Source organism: Anopheles coustani (genome assembly GCF_943734705.1).
Source record: "Anopheles coustani chromosome X unlocalized genomic scaffold, idAnoCousDA_361_x.2 X_unloc_1, whole genome shotgun sequence".
NCBI lineage: Eukaryota > Metazoa > Arthropoda > Insecta > Diptera > Culicidae > Anopheles > Anopheles coustani.
This window is the reverse complement of record NW_026525048.1, coordinates 452,271-465,964: the sequence shown is the minus strand read 5'-3', so window position 1 is coordinate 465,964 and position 13,694 is coordinate 452,271.

Genomic DNA, 13,694 nt, shown 5'->3' with positions numbered 1-13,694 from the left:
GTGAAATGGACCTAACAGCATCACAAATTAAGTGGCCGGATCTGGATGTAGGTAAGTATTCTAAGTTCAGTAGTGAAACTATAAGTTAAATAAGTATTTCGGGTTACGAAAGTAAACTTTATTTTATTTTTTACGAGTCAGCCCAACAGAGGAGGTCGAGTATATTCCAGAGGGTTCTACCAATTTACTAGAGGAGGAGATAGTAAATCACCCTGCAGGAACAGAACTCGACGAAGATGACGCGGATGATGATCTAGATTTTGTAAACCATATGTCGATGATAGATGCGCTAAGGCACGTGGCAATTATATGTTGTTTTTCACGCTTCGCTCTTCGAGCCATATTAGCCATCATGAGGAAACATTATCAGGCTCCTCTTCCAAAGTCGCCGAAGACGTTCTTGAAAACTTCAAGCTCGATTGTTAGAGCAGTTAAACCAATCGAAGGGGGGCATTTGTGGTACCGGGGGATAGAGGCGGTACTTAACAATTTCTTTGAGTGAGTACGAATTTTTCCAGTACATTATAAACAATAACATGAAATCTTCATTTAGGTTTATCATCCCGGACATTACCCAACTATCGATTGATGTATCAATCGACGGATTACCGCTCTTCAAAAAGAGTCGCAAAAACTTGCTTCCGATTCAAATAAGAGCAGTAGAGCTGCCTAAAATGCCAGTTATGGTAATCGGAACGTTTGGCGGATCGTCTAAACCGGGAAGCTTAGAAGATTTTCTCAGACCATTTATAACGGAAGTAAACGAGCTATATCAACGTGGCTTAAAGTTAGGTAGTCGAGTGATACCGTTTATGTTACGCGCCGTTATTGCCGATGCACCAATGCGAGCGTATTTAAAAGGTATTTTCTTAATTTTTCTTTTATAGTAGAAGAGAGTTTTATATATTTTTCTCATGTTTTTTGTGATTTCAGTCACAGTGAACTTCAATGGTAGGCACGGGTGTTTATCCTGCACAGCTGTCGGCCGGTCCGAGCGATCAGGTAGAGGAAGAACAACAATTTTCGAAACGGTCAATGCTCCGCTACGAACCGACGCTGCGTTCAGGAGTGGAGCCTATCCAGATCACCAAACCGGCCGAACCCCGTTAGAGGATATCGTCCATTTCGATATGGTAAAGGGATTTCCTGTAGGTGAACGGCTTCATCTGATTGATGAAGGCGTCACCAAAAAAATACTTGAGGGCATGTTGGCAAACTGCTTCAATGAGCGCCAATTCATTCATTGGGGAAGCCGACAAAAGGATGTCGTTTCTGCATTTCTATTGAAAACACGACTTCCTTGTGAAGTTCCACGCCCAATGAGACACCTTAAGGAAGTAGCCCTGTGGAAAGCTACAGAATTTCGTATTTTTCTGCACTACATTAGCATAGTCATCTTCAAAGATTTTATGCTACCTGAAGCATATAATCATTTTTTATTATATTTTTGTGGAGTTACTATTTTAAGTACACTGGAGCATAAGGCACTTTTTCCACTTGCGAAACGAATGCTCAATGCATTCGTAAGAGATTTTGGCAAATTCTATGGGATATCGAAATTATCAAGTAATGTACACAATTTGCAACACGTAGCCGAGGAAGTTGAACGGTTAGGGCCACTGGACTCGTTTTCAGCATATGAGTTCGAAAATAACATGAGGTGGCTAAACCTCAAACGGTGGTCGCAGTGGTGAGCGTGAGCCAGCGCCGGGCAGCTGTGAGAGAGCCCGGGTCGTCTCGCTTATGCTCATTTCTCACTCATCCAACGTTCTGCTCGACTGATTTGAACTGCATGACTATTTAAACTCTCACTGTGGAGCTTCCTCCCGTCCACCCGTCTTACCCTCTCTCTCCCTTCCTTCGCGCCCCTCTGGCCCATATACACACCAGCCAAACCGGCTCTGACAGCCGCGTGCGCAGCGTTCTCGTGCATGTTACTATTTTAATTTTTATTGAAAAGTCTGCGCAGTATGTTTCTGTGTTTTGCCATCGATCATTTTTAGATACAATATACGGTGTTTCAACAACTTTACACGTGGTATGCTATCCAAATTATTGCAGATATATTGTATCGTAGTGGCGGTATACGTTTTATTGCTTACCTATTTTTCAGCACAGCAACTCAATATTTACAGCTACATATTGCCAATTTCATACTTCCCATATAAGGTGCACTGCCGTACATATATTAAGAAGGTAGGTGACTATTTGTTTGATTTGCCGCCGATGATTTAATATTTCACATGCATTATATCCAATATTGGTGAAATATCCATATTTGTCTATATTGTCATAGAACATTGCTGCGTTTGCCGTACTGTGAATGGAACGCTATGTCATGACGTATTTTTTAAAGAACGGTGTGAAAAGTCTGTGTAATGCTCAAATACAATGTATTATCTTAAATTTCGTTGAATCGCAATTTTTGATTACGTAGCAAATGTTTACGAAAGCCCCTGAGATCTCCACCGAAGAAAAAGGAGAAGATCAGCCTTGTGGTCTGTGAAATTTAAAAACAACTTGCATGAAGCTGCGGAGCGAACTACCGCTTGCTACACATTAAAAGCCAAGCCTTTCGTAAGCTGCGTTCGCTGTTTACGGTGATTACCCGATCCCAAAGGGTGTAAAGTTCGATCTCTAACCGGAATACGGACAAAACCTTGAAGTGCACTCAACAACTGGCTTAAGCGACCGTGTCAGCTGAGTAGGATTGCCGTATTCCTGGTCCCCGTAGTTGAAACTTGATTCCCCGCTCCATTTGGCCAAACTTTGAAACTCCTGGGCTCCCTCCCCTGGCCTACCTTTCGTTGAAACGCCGCCCCAAGGTAGGGTGGGTAGTGGTGCTTCTTCTTTTTTGAAAGCACAACCCCCGGGTCTGGGGATCTCAACCCCTCCCTCCCATCGCCCCTTTTCATCTTTTCCTGCTCGTCCTGTATCCCTATTTGTGGCCGCAACGATACCAGACGGTATTGGACGGTGTTGATACCTTCGTTCGATCCGTCGTCGGCTTCGTGGTGGTTGTGGCCGCTCTTCATTTCATGATGCTTCGAACAGGAAGGCAAACGACCTCCCCGGGCTTTCGACTGGTGCAAATCTGCTGGATGAGACTTTCTGCGCAGCCAGGGTTTCTTCGGGAGCGCTAGATCACATGACAGGTGTGGTAAAAACGAGGGCATGTGAAGAGGATATGTAGGGCCTATTCGTCTTGGTCCAAGCAAACGGAACAGTTTGCTGTACCCTCGAGGGGTTCTCTGTCGACACACTAGGTCAACAGAAATCCGTGCCCGGAAAGAAGCTGAGCAATGAAGACGTCCGTTTCCTCATGCTAAAATGAGGAAAGGTCAGGACTTTAAATAAAATGATCACCGTCGCAAAAAAAACCAACCTTACTCGTCTTTAAAATTATGGAACATGAATTCGTCTTTGCCCAATTTGGTCGTGTGATTGAATGGTACCGTAAATGGAGGTGCTCTCGTAAATTCTAAGCGTAAAACTAATTTTACGAAAATAATTAACGGTATCGCGAACGGTGATAACGGTTTATGCGTTTGAAACGGACGATCGTTTTCGAGCTGTTAGCTCCCGAGCGCCATCTACAAAAAAAAAACAAAACGATTGCTTGACCGGTAGCCACATCTACATTGTCTGAATTTAGCCAAAACCAATAGTTGAATTTCTAACTTGATTGACACTGCTGTAACATTCATATAAAAGAATGGATGGATGGATGGGAAAGTGGGCTGCCGAATTACATGAGTTTCTGCCGTATTTGTTGGCCCGACGGCCAGGTAATATGGATCCACGTTCCTATGGTCGCAAACCTCAAACGATGGTTTACGGTCGAGCTGAGAGAGAGTGTGCGCTGCTTGGAGCGTGCGTAAGTGAGAATGTGCCCCACAGCTTGAGCCGAGCTGGTATGATTGATGGTGGACCTCAAACGATGATTTCAGCGATCGGAAAGAACCTCTTGAGCCTTGGAAAAATCATCACCACGTATATTTGGAGTAATAATGAAGCACAGAAGGATGTAACCACCGTTTGAGGTTTGTGCAATATACACAAACCTCAAACGATGGTTTCAATAAGCGATCGATGTTTTTTAGCCTACAAGTATGCTTTAATTTGTCAGCATATTTTGGGCCAACGCCATGACCAACGCCTTGGATTTGGTCGCAAACCTCAATCGATGGTTCATGGATGCGCCAGGAGGGTGTGACCGCGTGACCACATTAGGCGTACCATACCAAAAACTTGGTACGGTCGAGTGACAGCGTACCAGAGCCGATGGTGCGCTAGAAAGAGAGAAAAAACGGTTTCTACCACCTGGGCCGCACCAGTTTTTTGGTATGGTACGCCTAATGTAGTCACGCGGTGAAAGAGACTCCTCGCTCAGTGAAGCGCGCGCGGCTTGAAGTGTGCGAGAGCGGGAGAGTGATCCAAGGCTTGGGCTGGTAACATTGCTGGCGGACCTGAAACGCTGGTTTCACCCATGAAATGATGGTTTTCTCCTTGAAAGGATCTCTTGATCTTCGGAAAAATCATCCCGACGTATATTTGGGTCTGTTTTGACAAATAAAAGCTTGAAACCACCGATTGAGGTTTGGATTTTGACAAACCTCAAACGATGGTTTCACCCACCTAGCGATGGTTTTCCACATATTTAAGGGTATTTTGAGGTCTAGAATGATGTAAAATGCATAATGATCGATTTTCTGCGATTTTTTGAGCCCACGGCGTGGAAATTCGTGCGCCGCCTTATTTTTCGGCACAAACCTCAAACCATGGTTTACGGCTGATCTGACGGAGTGAGCGAGAAGGGGAGTGTACTCGACGGCTGCGGTTTTACCTGTTGGCGGACCTGAAACGCTGGTTTCACCTATAAAATGATGATTTCCTCCTTGAAAGGAGTTGCTGATCTTCGGAAAAATCATCCCGACGCATATTTGGGTCTATTTTGACACGTAGAAGCTTGAAACCACCGATTGAGGTATGGGTTTTGACAAACCTCAAGCGATGGTTTCACCCTCTTAGCGATGGTTTTCCGCATATTTAGGGATATGGTGAGGTCTAGAATGATTTAGAGAGCATATTGATCGATTTTCCGCGATCTTTTGAGCCAACGACGGGAAAATTCGTGCGCCGCCTTAGCTTTGGTCACAAACCTTAGGTGAGGTTTAGTCGTTATTTTTATTAATGCACATTGTCCACCTTGAAGGCTTAACAATCTTTCGCGACTTATTAACTAACCTTAACTAATACAAAAACAAAAAACTAAAGAGAACTGGTGGAGAAAAGGGACAAAGACGAGCATGGTGATGGGGTAGATGGAAAATCTAAGGCGAAGAGGAGCGCAGATGGGATCGGAGAGATGATAGGGAGGAGAAATCGAACCACTCAAAATGCTCATTGAAGCGACTAACAGCGGCCACAAGCGGGTCGTCCTGGCCAAGACGAGTGCGACGACTAGGGACGGCAAGAAGGGGGCGGGGGCGGAGGATTCGGGAAGGGGCATAGATAGGTATTTGGGAAAGAAGGGAGGCGCAGTCAATCTCACCCAGCAATAAGCCAGCAACGAACAGGGATTGAGCATTCTTGCGTCTAGATTCCAGGGTCTCAATACCGAGAAGTTGGCAACGAGCCTGGTAATCAAGCCTCGTGCCCGAGAGATTAGGGTGGCGGTACAGGGCGAATCGCGTGAAGCTACGCTGGACACCCTCGAGCCTAGCGATCCAACCAGAACCTGAAGGGCACCAGACCACGCTACCATACTCTAAGATAGAGCGAACTAAGCTATTGTTAAGCTAAGCTGTGCTAAGCTTTAAGGCAAATCGGGTCTGAGAAATCAGCTGCATATTTACGCAGGAGACCAAGCATTTTATAAGACTTAGCAACAATAGCCTCTAAGTGATTATTGAAGGTAAGACCTGAATCCAGGGTCACTCCGAGGTCGCGGATAGAATCGACGCGACCGAGGGAAGTGCCTTCAAGAGAGTAGGAAAAAAGGATAGGATTGCGGGAACGAGTAAAGGAAATAGTGGAACACTTGGGAAGGCATAGGGTGAGGAAATTTGCGGAGCACCAATCGATCGTCGATTGTCGTACAAGAAAAAACAAAAGACCAATCGACGCGGGAGAGGATGCCGTTTAACTTGTGGAAGTTGGTTTTCGCAAAGTTAAGGAGCCTGGGAGTGTTGATCCTAGAGCGACTTGAAAAGCTAGGTTGAGAGGCATTTAGGAAAGTAACAGCTAGATCTAACGGCGGGTGGTGCGGGTCCACGGGCACAAGAGGTTCGACGGCCGGAAAGACGCGGCAGGCGGCGATGGCCGCTGAGTTCGCAAGTACAAGGTCCAGCTGGCGATTATTTATGTTGCGAATCCCACTCAGCTGATGAAGATCATGCAGGTGCAGTATATCGGTGAGCATGGAGGCGACAGGTGAGGCGACGCATGGAGTGAAGTGCAGGACAGGTGAGTTGGCGACCAGCGGAAGGTCTGTGCCGGCAGGTGACCAGGAAATGAGCGACTGGTTAAAATCGCCTACAATCATGAGCGGTACGTCTCTTGATGGTCTTCTCGTAACTGCTCCAATACACTCGGAAAGGTCACTAAGCGTCCTGCGATCATTACTGAGGTAGGGCGGTATGTAGATGGTGCCGATGATAATGTGTTGACCGCCCACGTAAACATCGATCCAGACAGCTTCCAGTGAGAGGTAATTTTAGCGCAGCTCATGCGAGGGAAGGCGATGAGAGCACGCAATGAGCACTCCACCACCTCGCGTGCGTGTAGAGTTGGCATTATTCCGATCGCAACGGTACACCGTGTATTGAACGAGATCGAAGAATAGGCTGGAGGGCAGCGAGGGGTCAAGCCAGGTTTCAGTGAGGAGCACCATATCGAAGTCACACTCCGACACCGCCAGTCGAAATTCAGAGCTCTTCGTGCGCAGGCCCCTGACGTTTTGGTAGAAGCAGGAGTAATGTTGTAAGCGAGGGTCGGGGGCAATCGATCGGGTAATAGTTTGGTGTCGCAGGCCAGTAGTCTGCTATTGTGTTGAAATGGTGACGGGAGTGGTAGGTGAATTTATCCTGCTGGCTGGTACTGGAACTCTCGGATCATGCCCAGGGGTGCCCACCCCTAGACCAGACCGATCCTCAGAGGCGGAAAGTACCCCATGGATTGTGCTTCTTCGAGTGATGAATTCCTTGAAAACTGTTCCCACCGGCCACGTGGTAGGTGACAAAGCTTTCAATTTATGCTCCAGCGACATCCCGACCTTGAACGAGATGAAGGTCAGAGTGCTGAGCTCCTTGTTTTGAGGCACAAGTTTGACTACCGTGGCATCGTCAATGCCCATTTGTTCAGTGACAAATGCTTGCATCTCCGCTACAGTGGCCGTTGGACGGCAATGCGAAATATAGAGCCAGAATTTCGGCGTTTCTGGCGGTAGTATTATCGCGGCATGAGATGCCTTGGTGTTAGGAGGTGCAGTGCCAGTGAGAAGAGTTGATGCTGGTTCCACAGCAGGTGGGGACGGGGGAGAGCGGTCCATCAGTCGTCGCTTCGGCGGGTTCATACGGGTAGTTGTGGTGGCGGTTGAAGCGGTAGGTGTGTGTGTTGGGGATCCATCTCAGCTATCAGTTGCGAGCGAAGGTCCGCTAGGGCAACAGAGAGTTGTTCAATCGCCAGCTCTCTCCCATTTCTACGGGTCTCCGAGCAACCGCTGCACTGCCACAGAAGATGCGATCCTTCTCGCGAGAGCTCTTTAAGGATGGCACCACTCACACCCATACAGGATCGATGGGTCCAACGCTTGCAAAAGCCGTCGCAAGTGTAGATAGGGTCCTCCAGGGACGAAGGGCGGGCACAGACGAGGCAAAGGGTAGCCATCGCTAATCGGGTTCAACAAAAGCAGCAAAACCGCCCTGCGGGACAGAAATGACTGAATAAATGACTGAATAAATGACTGAAAAAGAGTAGTTTATTCAGTCAAAACGTGAGCGATTTTGAGCGACCCTCCCCTGAACTGAGTGATTCCCCTCTTCACACCGCTCTCTCCTCTCTCCTTCTCCCTTCCCCAACCATTCGTCTGTACCCACCCAGTCATCATGCCGTACATCAATACAACACGCAATGTTTCCTTACATTTTAATAACTTTATTTTCTTGTTTGTTCATTAAACACTTGCTAATTACCTTCTGGAAAGAAAAGAACAGACAAGCAATCACATTCCATTAGAACCTTTGAATGGACAATTACAATTCTACTCCACTTACCCTGAATGCTGGACCATCGGGTATTGCTGGAAGTATTTCGTTGCTATTCTGAAATAATTATGGATAACACTTACCTGTATAGGGAATCTTACTTACCAACATTGGTTTCATGATAGATTTCTCATCACACATCACAAATAATCACACTTTTTGCACATTTTTCGGCACACCATTCTTTTTCACATTGTCAACATCACAACCATGGTCTAATGTAATACTCTGGTCAAATACTGTAGAGCATTTTGACAAATCGTCAAAAGAAAAATACAAGAAACCTTTGACAGTCCAGTTAATGTTGTTTGCTTTTTAGAACGACCGTTATGTTGGGGAGTGCTATTGCGGTTGTGGTAATTGTGTCTGTTTTTAGTAAAATTTTGCATAATTTGAGCGCACACGAAGGCAGATTTGCAAGGAAGTTGCTCACTGCCACGATTATCTTCCCGTCGGCGATCGGGAGTACTACTTCCGGAAGGTGCTGTCTCGGTTTCTTAGGCTACTAAAGTTGAACAAAGATCCCGCGTTGCATATTGCTATTGGTCAGGTGTTTGCGTACACGTTGAAGGGTCTTCCAAAGTGCGAAACGGTCAACGGAACAGTAGGCAATGTGGACGACGAAACGCTGTCTTGCTTCTTGATCAAGCTAGTGAAACAGGTGAATGAAACACATGCCTATCTGAAGCATGCTTGTGCTATCTGGTTGCCGCCGAAAAGTGCAGAAAGTTGCTGCCGATACGCAGTTGTCCCACATAGGCGTTCTCATCATGACATCCGATGAGTAAGGATGGGTCCTCCACAAAAGGGAAAATTGTCGTCAGTGCTCGTCGTTTTCCCTTTGTTTATAAACAATATTTGACACTTGAGTTTAATCAATATGGTGGACATGAAATCCCCTATTCCATAACCGTAGTCATTAACCGTGATCACAACAAAGCAATGACGTCTCGATAGCTTTTACCAAGATTGTTGAACTCAAGGTTATGTGTTAAATGTGAAAGAAAACAGAAATGTCAAAACCATTCGTGCCAAGCAGATTCTTTGCTACTATTAATCAAACTGATAGTCTAAATCTTTGCAACAAATATTTTGGATGTATTTTTTATTATAATTACTTATTGTTTTCGGTCGAACAATTGAATTGACAACATATTTGCATGGTTACACAACGTTGACAACGATACAAATGTCAAAAATTAGACTTTCGATATACCTTTAGCTTCAACCACTTTGTTTGAAGCAGGAGGTAGAATTCGGAATGGAGGAGAAGATCGTGAGCGTAGCCGCTCGCTGCGTTGAATCGTGGACGGGAAAGGCGAAGCAAGGGGAGTGCATAACGCATGGGGACGGGTGGTATAGCAGTTTGTAGAACAAGGGGTTAAAATAATGGTGGAAGTAGTGTGAAACGGGTGGAAATTAAGGGGAGGTGAGTCCCGTTTCCCGCGGGGCGAAAACACTTCGAGGCGCACGTAAACAAATCGCAAAAATTGTAGGCTGTCCGACGGGAAAAGTTTGGAGTTTCGCGGAATAACGTTCGAGTGACCTACCCAGCCAACATTTCGCTATGGAAAATGACCGCTGCTTTTCTGTGAAGTGTTCGGCTACTTTTCCTATTAAAGCAGCTCCGTTCATTTCGAATGCAGCACCGGAGTTCATGAAACAATTGAAGCGTATGAAATAATTAATGAAATAATTCACCAAATTTAGGCTTTGTTTTGAACCTTTGCAAAAAATGTGAAAAATTTCAAAAAACATTTCACAACTCTTGTTCCGTTTGTTCCTTTTTCTTCTGTTCTGTTTTGCCTTTCTCGTTCTGCTGCCTCGCTCCCCTCTGCGGTCCTTTTGTAACCTCCTGATGTGTTCTGCTCGCCTGGTAGCAGGTGTTCCGCCGTTCCTTCGGCTGTGGGAGTTGATATGTTGCCTGAGGGTGAAAGATGTATATATTTGTCTTTGTTATTAAAGTTTTTACTTACCATTTGATTCTGCCAGTCCGAAGCGTGCGGGGTGTTAATCTCGAATTGTTCCAGTAGTCCACCGAGACTCTTGTACACCCTCGGGTTTAACTAGGGTTTTCTTTAATCGCTTTGGTGTTTGCGTGACAGTACACGCACGCGTCGCTTGATACACACATGTGTATAACGCACGCGCGTTGACCTTGTAAATAGAATTGCTAACAAGAACCAGCTGATTCTTGTTTTGCCACACTGGTGTGGCGACAACCGATCGCACCGTATGATTATCTTTGTTGTATTTTCGCGCAGCATTAAATAAACATATGCGCATGGAATTTCTTTGTGTTTTCATTACAGTTGTTCGTCACATTTTTAACATGTAATAAAAGCTACTAACATATGACCGCCAAATTTTTGATTGGCAGTGTACTGCCAGCGTCATTAACAGTGACCAAGCGATTAAGTTGCATGTTTTTGTGTAACATATGCTTTTTACGTTAAGAACATGCAAAACGAAAGTGGATGCGGAGCAAAGAACAATACGAACGATCAAAGATGTACTTTTTCCTCCACGAACTTTGCTTCATACCTAGCTTGCAATATGTTACAGATAAGAAATTACTTTTACAAAGATAGGCCATGCCAAAATCTGGTTAAAAATAATTGCACAGCTTACCCATATCTACTACTTACTGCAAGTTGCAATGACTTTGTTTTTAGATTTCGATGTCGCATCGCATTTTTCATTGCTTAGCATTTGATTGTCTCATGAGATTACGTCTTTTGGAAACTAGTAAAGATCTACACCGATTGGAGACAGCATTCGGAAGTAACGGATAAAAATCTAGCTCTTATCAAAAGCTACTTTTGTGTGCAAAATACGCTCCAACATCTTCTTCTGCCGGAACCATAATCGTTTCCCAGCATAAGGTGGAATCATGTATTGACAGTTTAAAAGAGAGCAGGTCAATGACACTCCTTAATCAAAATGCATTCGTTTTTTTTAATGCTGGTTACCCTAATATAAATACATAAACTCGTGTAGCAACTGCTCAGGCGGATAGAAAATTAACCACTGCCGAACAAAGATTACCGTTTCTTTGTAATTAACCTTTGAACTGAGAAACACGGCCTTAACGTTTGCATAAAAAAATAGACAAATTTTAAAAAGATTAAGATTTTAGTACTTTCAAAATAACTTCCGACGGCCAGTTGGTCTTGGCCGAAACTTTGGCATAGCCAACCAAACCAACCATGTAGGAATGTTTTCAGTTGTTATAAATGTTGTTTTTTATTGGTTGTAGTTGATAGGCATGAGCAAGGTGAGCAGTGTGGGATATTTCAATTATATTTGACCCATTCAACTCCTCCGATCCTCTTTACGCATGATTTAGTGTGGCTATGTATGTCCAAACCACTGAATCGTCTTTATCGTGTTTTCTGATAAAGTGGATTTATTCCGGAAGACACTACACACTATACACTTCTCCATACGCCGGAAGTCTTGACAGGAAGAACAGCGACTTTGGGCAAATCCTTCTCGCTGATTTTCACTTTTAAAATTTATTATATTTAAAAAAACAATAAATTTTCGCTTTAAAACTACTGTAACAAGCTTCAAAAGTAATATAAAATACTAGGCTTTTTTACCACTTGTCGCCATCTGGTTTTAAATAATCGTTGGTCACAAGGTCCGCTATTAAGCTGGATGTGTAACACACAATCAAACGTAAATAGTTGTCATCAAACTTGTTTTAAATTTAAACGAAATACTACTCTTTAATTTGCTTTTAACAGAAAGTAGCTAACGTGTTCCGCTTTTTCATGAAAAGTCGTTAAAATTGGTCTCATGTTTAAAATGCCAACGTTATTGTAATATTCCCGAAATGCAAACGTTCGTCACTAATCAAGATTTAATCGGTATAAGGACAGTCTATGTCGATTATTTAAAAAATAAAACGCCCCACTGTTGGACCTCTTTCACGCCCGAAGATAAAACTCGAAAAAGAATTCTATATTTCAAATATCAAATGGCGAACATGAATCCTTAACATCAAACACCTCGCAATAGTTGGCGTTCGAGATCATTGATTGAAATGATCAATGTATCGCTGGGATATATTTTCGATGTTTTGGATATAATGGACACACTTTGTGAATAGCCGATCATATGTTAGTTTGATATGCATTCGTTTATTCACAGGTGTAAAACGTACAGCGGTAGCAATGGTAGCAACTGCGGGAGAAGAGTAAAAATTGAATGCGGGAGAAAAAAATATTGCATCCACCCTCCTTAGAACATAACTTAAGCCAGCAACTAGCAAACTTGTAATATGTTTTTGTAGCGCAGGAATTGCTGATATGCATGTGCATGTGCATGCGCAAACAGATCGTTCCGAGCTAACAGATAAATGTCATCAATAAATTGAATAATATTTGTCTATTTTCTCGTTGTCATTATGTATGTAACACTTATACGATTTTGTAATAACGTAAATGAAAAAATACCCACATATAGAAATTCTGTCGAAGGATTCTTTATTCTATCGAGTGTTGCTTTGAAGAGACCGCACGAGAATGCTTCGAATGCTTTTGAAATTATACATTTTGGATCATCTAAAACACAATAATTTCTGAGGCGATTGAGATGATATAAATATTATTGCATAGGTATTTAGTGGAACTATCTTTTGTTTGAATGATGCACTTGGCTAGGAATAACCATTAAGGAGCAATCTTGTTTTATTTCTTCTCTTTATTGTGCATCGATAATAGATTTGAAAGCGTCAATATTGTTTACAATGGAAAATGTTCTACCGTTGGTGGCAGCACCGGTGCCATCCAAAGTTCAAAAATACACTTTCCGTTCAAACTGTAACGGTTTATGCTTTCCATCCCTCGCTTTACAGCCTCGGCCACGGTACACGGGAACTTTGTCATTGATTATGGGAATCTTAGCTGTCGAGGTCCGAACTGCGGCCGTCGATGCGGTAATAGCTGCCTCTTTTTGCCAAACGTCGCTTTAGAAATGCGATTCAGCGCACTCTTTCTACCGTTGAATTTCTACAGGCACCTGGGACACATGTACGGCATAACTTCAGGCGTTCAATATCGAACACTGGTACCGAATGAACTGAGTGAGTGAGTGAGAGAAAATTATACAGCGCATAATCAAATGCATACCTTTAGGATGTTCTGATATGCTTGCCAAATGGCTGAGAAAACGGTGTGCTAGAAAGAGTGCGCTGAATCGCATTTTTAAAGCGACGTTTGGCAAAAAGAGGCAGCTATTACCGCATCGACGGCCGCAGTTCGGACCTCGACGGCTAAGATTCCCATAATCAATGACAAAGTTCCCGTGTACCGTGGCCGAGGCTGTATTTCATTTTTCATGCAAAGTTTCACTCAAAAGCGGGTTGAAAAATTTCGGCGCCGCATCGCGAATGCGACGGAGCATAAGTCAGTCGCTGCG